Source organism: Maylandia zebra, linkage group LG7 (genome assembly GCF_041146795.1).
Source record: "Maylandia zebra isolate NMK-2024a linkage group LG7, Mzebra_GT3a, whole genome shotgun sequence".
Taxonomy (NCBI): Eukaryota; Metazoa; Chordata; class Actinopteri; order Cichliformes; family Cichlidae; genus Maylandia; species Maylandia zebra.
In genome coordinates this window covers 33,602,606-33,610,274 of record NC_135173.1, presented here as the reverse complement: position 1 = coordinate 33,610,274, position 7,669 = coordinate 33,602,606, and the positions used below count along the sequence as shown (strand labels likewise).

At 38.2% G+C, this 7,669-nt stretch overlaps 1 long non-coding RNA gene across 4 annotated transcripts; it reads left to right on the top strand.

Moving 5' to 3' along the window:
* The first annotated feature begins 1,077 nt into the window (after positions 1-1,077).
* LOC143419473 (uncharacterized) lies at positions 1,078-5,816 on the top strand. Of its 4 annotated transcripts, XR_013099457.1 has the most exons (8): positions 1,078-1,870; positions 1,959-2,088; positions 3,579-3,710; positions 3,828-3,927; positions 4,046-4,105; positions 4,196-4,286; positions 4,453-4,610; positions 5,242-5,815. It is a non-coding gene; the product is annotated as an uncharacterized LOC143419473 (long non-coding RNA). The 4 variants fall into 4 exon arrangements; XR_013099459.1 differs by lacking the exon at positions 1,078-1,870 and having other exon boundaries at positions 1,902-2,083; positions 5,242-5,816; XR_013099458.1 differs by lacking the exon at positions 1,078-1,870 and having other exon boundaries at positions 1,902-2,088; positions 4,456-4,610.
* The last annotated feature ends 1,853 nt before the right edge of the window (positions 5,817-7,669 follow it).

Here is a 7,669-nt window from a genome sequence, read left to right as displayed (position 1 = left end):
CCTGCCGGTGGCGGACTCCCTCAGGTGTCGGTGTGTTGGTGGTTCTTTGTGTCTGGGGGTGGGCGTCCGGGTGCACACCGGCTCACTCCTTGGCGGCCGCTTGTCGGGGCCTGGGGCCTGGGGCTCGCTCGGGCCCCTTTGGAGGTGGGGTGCCCCCGGCCTCTCGGCCTAGGGCTCGGTCACTCAGGCGCAGCTGGGGGCCGGCGGAGCTCACGGGCGCGTCACTGCAACTCCCCCTGACTTCTGCTCCGCGGCTGCTGGGCGAGCCCTCATCTGGGACTCTCCTCAGCTCTTACTGGGACAGTGGCGCGGCTGCCCCTCTGTTGGTCTTCCATGGTCTCTTGTGTTCTGGGGGCCTCTGGATGTCTGGAGTTTTGATCTCCTCCATACCCGCTTCACACCCTGGAGGACGGGGCTGTGGCCCCCCCACACTCCCTAGCAGATCATTACATGGAGAAACCTTTGGAATGCAAGCATGCTGATCCACACAGGTATGCACACATGGGTATTCACAGACGCGGACTAAAGCTTTCTTGGCTGCTGCCTCAAAGCACACTGTGCGCTGTCTATCTTGCGTGCTGCACAATATCGTTTATTACTTAGTAAATACTGATATCTATGACTAGCTAGTTTATTGTGATGGTATGGTGCTTAGTTTTCTCTATTATTATGTTGCTCTTTGTTGTTTGCTGTCTCCTCTGTTTGTTTTTGTTTGTTTGTTTGTTTGTTTTTTTCTCCATACAGGTGACCCAGGAGTTTTTTTTTTTTGTTTTTTTTTTTTTGTTTTTTTTTTTTTGTCTCTCTTCCCCCCCCTTCTCACCGTCTCTTCTCCCCTTTGGTTTTCTTTCTTTCTCTCCCCCTCTCTCTCTCATTCATTCCCCCTGTCCTATTTATTAAAAAAAAAAAAAAAAAAAAAAAAAAAATGACAAAGGATGAACTGAAGCTCTGCCATCACGTAATGTCGCATACTGCTGTTTCTGATGTCATTTAGAAAAAAAAAAAAAAAAAAAAAAAAGACAACTGCACTGTAAAAAAAGTCAGTAAAATATACAGCAAAACACCGTCAAATTCCAACGGTAATGGAGCGTAAAACCAAAAACTTCCTTTTACTGTATTAAATAGATTGAATAACCGTTAATTGTGAGACTGGATAAAACTTTGTTTTTTACTGTAATAAAATGTTGAAATTATAAATATTTTCTGTGAAAACAAATAAATATGCATACATTTTACAATTACATATTGTAATGTTGAAAATGTCTGAAAAACTTAGATTTTACGGTATTATTTGAGTAAAACTACATCTTTTGGGGTTGTGCACATTGGAATTCACAGTATAAAGCTGTAGATTTTTAAGCAAACAAAAACATTCATTTTTACAGAAACAAGATGTTAAAAAATAGGGTCCACCGTAATAATACAACCAGTACATACCATTTAAAAAAAAGCAAATATCAGCAGTGAAAGACAATAAAACTGATAGTATTTTTTTATTTTAAAATTCAGATACTGATATACAGATTAAAAGTTAGGCCTGCAGTATATCATTGTTAACCTTCTGATAAAAAAATCAACAGCAAAAGAAGATGTTAAAAATAAAGTTCATGGTTGTGAATAAAATTGATTTCAATAATCTTTTTTAATTATTATTTTAAAACAACTTTATGTTGTTGTGTTTCACGCCATATTATCAGACCACCTTAAGTGGGTCGGCCTTAAATTTTGAATTTGTGTGATCGCTGTTGATTGGTAGCTAAACTGCTGGTAAACTGTGTACAGACGTTTTACGTTCGAATTGCAGAGAAAAAAAATCTGGTAGCAACATTGTGCAGTATGAGCGAACCATTTCACCAAAAAAAGGGGAAGCAAGGTAAGACGTGGCTGCGACGTCACCTGAAAATGACCAATAGCGCGGCGCGCTGCTGAGCTGTGTGCCAACCGCTCTTTTTTTCATGCAGGAGACTCAAGTTGGCTTCGCTAACGGACACAGTTTTGAACTCGTATATTAGCGCCATTTATTGCTGCTTGGACCACAGCATCTTCGGAATTTGTAGACATCCTGGCAGCTTACAATTAGTTCGAGGTGAGGTGAGTACATGCAACTTCAAGTTATCTCTGTTATAAAAATCCACCAGCCCAGCGTTTATAGATAATTTTAGCAGTTCGTTTTTTATGAGTGAGGTTGTGAATTTAGTTAGCATTTGTGAGTTGAGTTAGCATTACTGTTGCGAGGGAAGCATTGCTCTGGATTAGTTTCTGTATATGGCGTGCTTAATTCGCTAGGGAGGAATTACCAAAGTACATGGAGTTATGTTAACGTGTAATTTCTGTGGTAAGGTAGTTCAGTCATCAAGGGGCTACGTGCTTCATTGTAAACTGCATCGGAATGAGCCACGTTGTTTCTTTCGGTGTATTGAAGCAGGCTGCAAGCAGACATACACCAGGTATGGCGCGTTTAAGGCTCATTTTTACCGAAGACACTGCCCCCACCCATGTCACTGGTGTGGTGGTGGTTTCTTCGTTTACATGTGCAATGGCGATGTGTGAACGTCAGTGTCAGAACTCTAAAGAGTTAATAGCTCATCTGAAGAGCCATATTGTGGAAGGACACGTGGTCACTTGTCCAGTAAGAGGATGCACAAATACCTTTAGAGTGAAATCATCTTTTACTGCTCACATGTCACGTAAACAGAGTTTTCAGACAGCAGCATTGGTGATTTATATAGAGAGTCTGCATGTCAATCATCATCTGTTCCAACCACATCAGATGACTTTGTACCCTTGATTTCCGAGCCTGCTGCACAGTCTATTACACATGAAGATAACATGGAAATGCCCCCTGAATTCTGTGATCTTTTTCTGAGAAACGTTTCACTATTCTACTTAAAATTGCAGGGTCAGTTTCTACTGCCTGCTTCAACCATACAGAACATTGTAGAGGAAATGCAGAACATGCATGAGTTGGGACAGACATACAGTTTGGGTAAACTTGCATCACTGTTAAAAGATGACACATCATTATCAGAGGAGGACATCAACAAAGTCTGTGAGTCTGTCAAAAGCTATGATCTTTTTTCTGCATGTCATACCGGGCTATTGAGGACAGTGCACTCCAGAGCTCAGATCTTTAAAAAAGCCTTCAACTATGCGGAACCAAAGAAAATATTTTTAGGGAGAGATGAAAACAGAAAAGATAGGTTTGCCTATTATGTGCCTTTAAGAGAGACTTTGAGATGTCTGCTAGAGTCTGATCTGTGGCAGAAATCAGAAGAGCCCTCTACTGAGCCTCCTGCTGATGTTCTGTGTGACATAAGTGATAGTAAGCTGTTTTAAATAAAATGATTTTTTTGGTCAAAACCCATTGACTTAATTGATTTCTATCCATTAACATCTTACATGAAGTATGGGTACCAAATGGTTCCATTGAAACACAGTGTGCTGTCACAATAATGGTGCTGTTAGTTTGGTACTTACGAAACACTGTATAAAAGTGTAGTATCAAGCAAGATCAGCTTCATATTTTAAGACCAAAGGTACCACTTGGTGTAAATTGACCTTTATTCACATTCTTTTATCAGACATCTTGGAAATGGGGGGCAGCATAAGGAGTTCCATTACTAAGGTGCTGCCGGACCTGTCTGCCTCAATCCTTGAAATTGTACTGGAGGCACTACAATCATTAGGAGTGGAGACATCTGAGAAACAAACCAGTAAGTATTATGATTTCATTGCACAATAGCCATGAAGGACTTTCTGTTTTTTCTATTATGCTTTGGCCAAGGTCCAAAAAGTACAATTAATCTATTGTTTGTGATATTGTTTTACAGCACCAAATATGGAAATTTCAAGCCAGGCCAGCATATCGTCTCCATCTGTTTTAAGGTTTAAGGGTGGTGGCACAGCTAAGACCCAAGAGTCTCTTTCAAGGTTAGTAAAGTAAACAGATTCAAGAAGATATTTTACACATTTCTTTGTCGTCTGTCTCTAAATCTTATTTTGTCTTTATTATGATTAAAAAGGTTTGTTTTGTTCCTGCCCTTTTCAGACACTGAATTTGAGCAGAAACCATAAGGATACTCAAAGGACCTGTGACTCTCAGGAAATGGTGAGATTTCAGGTCATAATCTTTTTTTTTTCCATTAAATTAATTTTCCTTTTTCCCTTTACAATATTGCTGTTTTGTTTTTGTAAACAGCATCAAATGAGAGAGACAGATGAAACAGTTTCAAGACAATGGCAGGAAAAAAATGCTGAAGATTGAAACAAACCTTGGCTGGAAATATTTGGTATGTGTTTTACCGTAAATCAAATTGTTGAAAAACATTCAGCTACACTGTAACACAGGGAAACTTGATTTGCACTTATTTTGTTACTTTAATTTCTTGTCTCATTATTTTTGTCAGTTATTATTGTTTATGGTGTATGCCCTTCTTGTTTTCCTTCTGAATGCAGAAGGTATCTAGCCAGTCCACAATGAAAGCTTCGTTGCACCCCATGAGTCTTCTGGCAGAAATGATGGCGGCTGTATTCTTTGGTTTCCCTAAACATCACACCCTGCCTGTTTATACGAGGCTCTTCAATTAAGTCTGCACCCAAAGATTCAATAAGAGGTAAGCAGTGGTATTATTCAAGTTTTGCTAAAGAAAGATGGACAGGAGACACTAATCTTAATCAGCCGAGCTCAGGTTCATGTCCAGGTGAGCAGTTTCATACGCTATAAAATGTAGATTGAATGATAGGTCTCATCACCATGCATTCAGCCATTAACTTCAAGTTCTATGATAAATCAATACGAAACTTAAATACGTTTTCCAACAAATTATGATTGTGATTAGGGCTGCGTTGTCTATGTATCACTTTTACATAAGTAGATTTAAAGTATAACTATTGCCAAAACGCAACCTGGGCTGTTTTTTTTGTTTTTTTTGTTTTTTTTACTGTATCGATTTTGATGTGCTCAAATTTATGCCCCGGCCCCCTAGTGAGGTCAATCTCAAAAACGGCTTGTTTGTCGTAATTATGCTTTTAGATATATGTTTGTCTCGTTTACAGTAAAAAAAAAAAAAAAACCTGAAAAAAACAGCCCAGGTTGCATTTTGACAATAGCTATCCTTTAAGAACTGTATATTTTACACTTAAGAAATCATTTATCATTAGATCTGGTTTTGGCAGCACGTTTTGTTCATTTCTGTGCATTTTGCTCAAGCACTGATCAAACTTTGTCCATTTTTTTTGCTGCAGAGGGGATCCTGCCAGTCCAAAGTGAACTCCTGATGGACATTGAAGTACTCCTGCAGAGCTTGTATCTTCAACACCATGCGCATTAGAAACTCCACCGAGTCCTTTCCTTCACCAAGGCAGGACCCAGTGACTCATTACTGTTGATAGGTCAGGGGCAGGTAATATTTTGTTTCATGTTTATTCATTCCTCCATGGATTACCAGCCATATATATGGACACATGCTGTATTCTCAAGATCTATGCTGTTTTGTAGGAATAGAGAAAATAATATGTTTAGTCTGTTTTCAAATGGTATGTCAAATTTTCTCATTGTTTATCAGTAATATTCTCTACCTTGGTTGTATATGAGCATCTTTAGATTTTTCTATATTTAGCGGTTGCAAATGTAAAATGTACAGTAAACCATTTATGTTCCTCATATTGTACTGTATTTTTAGCGGTAAAATACCGGCAGCTGTGGTTGCCAGGAATTTACCGTAAAATGTATCTGGTCAAAATAAAATGCTGTAATTTGTTATACAATTTCACTGTGTTTTTTACTGTCAAAGGTTTTAATAAGGTTTAACATATTTCTGTTATTTTTACAGTTATTTACAATAATAGGGTCTATCCTATTACTGTTAAATTAACAACAAATTACTGTAAATATTATATTATTACTTTTTTTTTTACTGCAAATATCCGTAAAAAGCTATGGAAAGTTGCATTTTTTACATTAAATTGCTGTATAATTGACAAATATATTTGGTTTTTTCTATCATGATTTTGGTAAAATAATACGTTGTCTACCTTAAAAATTAGGGTTACAAAACCAGTATACCGTATTGTCTTTTACAGATTCCACATTTTTTACACGGTATATTCCTGGCAACCACAGCTGCCGGTATTTTACCGTAAATTTGACAGATTTTTTTTTACAGTGTGCCGCTCACTGGATGCGTTCTCTTTTTCAGACGTCTGGCATGTTTAAAGCCACTTATAGCTCCTTTTTCCCCATTTTTATTTAGGTTTAGACTTCAGCAGGTCGACTTGACCACGTCTATATGCCTAAAAGCACTGACTTGTGATTAGCTGATTCAGTATTCGCAAACAAGCAGTTGAACAGATGTACCTAATGAAGTGGTTGTGGTTGTATTTTGGAATGGACATTAAGTGTACTTCACAGTAGTGATGGGATTTCTGGCTCTTTTTAGAGAGCCGGCTCTTTTGGCTCCCAACCGGCTCTTCAGGTTGTTTTGTTGCTTTAATTAATTTATTATTAACAATAATATAAAATTATGCACAAAAGGAATTACTAATGTAAATAAATAAAAACGTGGTTTTATTTATATATGTTTATATATAAATATATACAGTGGTCCCTAGAGACAAAACACGTACAAACTCCAAAACACATTTCTAGCGTTAACTGAACTTCAAAACAGAGCTACCTAGATCACTTAAATTACACAATTTGAAAGCATGTGTGTATTGTTTGTGTATTTATACACAAGCACTCATATATATTCAAATAATTTAAAAAAATGTTCAACTTTTTCCTTTTAAACCAATTTAAACTGAAACAACACAAAACACTGCAAACCACAACACAATTAAATATAAATAAAAATATGAAAACAAAAAGAAGATGCACATTCTCTGTCATATGGGCCTGCATGAATAAACTTTCTGAATCCTTTATCATCTGCAACTGAAAATAGTTGTGGATGATTACTATACCTTTCTAATGTGACGTTGTTCTCCCTGGCTCTCTTTCTCTCTCCTTCCCTCCGGCTCTGTTCCTGTGCTACTGCGAGTGTAACTAGCTAGCTAACTAAATATACAGAATATGGTGACAAGCATATATGGAAATCCTAGAAATGCTACTGTATGTACAGTGGGGCAAAAAAGTATTTAGTCAGCCACCGATTGTGCAAGTTCCCCCACTTAAAATGATGACAGAGGTCAGTAATTTGCACCAGAGGTACACTTCAACTGTGAGAGACAGAATGTGAAAAAAAATCCATGAATTCACATGGTAGGATTTGTAAAGAATTTATTCGTAAATCAGGGTGGAAAATAAGTATTTGGTCACCTCAAACAAGGAAAATCTCTGGCTCTCACAGACCTGTAACGTCTTCTGTAAGAAGCTTTTCTGTCCCCCACTCGTTACCTGTATGAATGGCACCTGTTTGAACTCATCATCTGTATAAAAGACACCTGTCCACAGCCTCAAACAGTCAGACTCCAAACTCCGCCATGGCCAAGACCAAAGAGCTTTCGAAGGACACCAGGAAAAGTATTGTAGACCTGCACCAGACTGGGAAGAGTGAATCTACAATAGGCAAGCAGCTTGGTGTGAAAAAATCAACTGTGGGAGCAATCATCAGAAAATGGAAGACATACAAGACCACTGATAATCTCCCTTGATCTGGGGCTCCACGCAAGA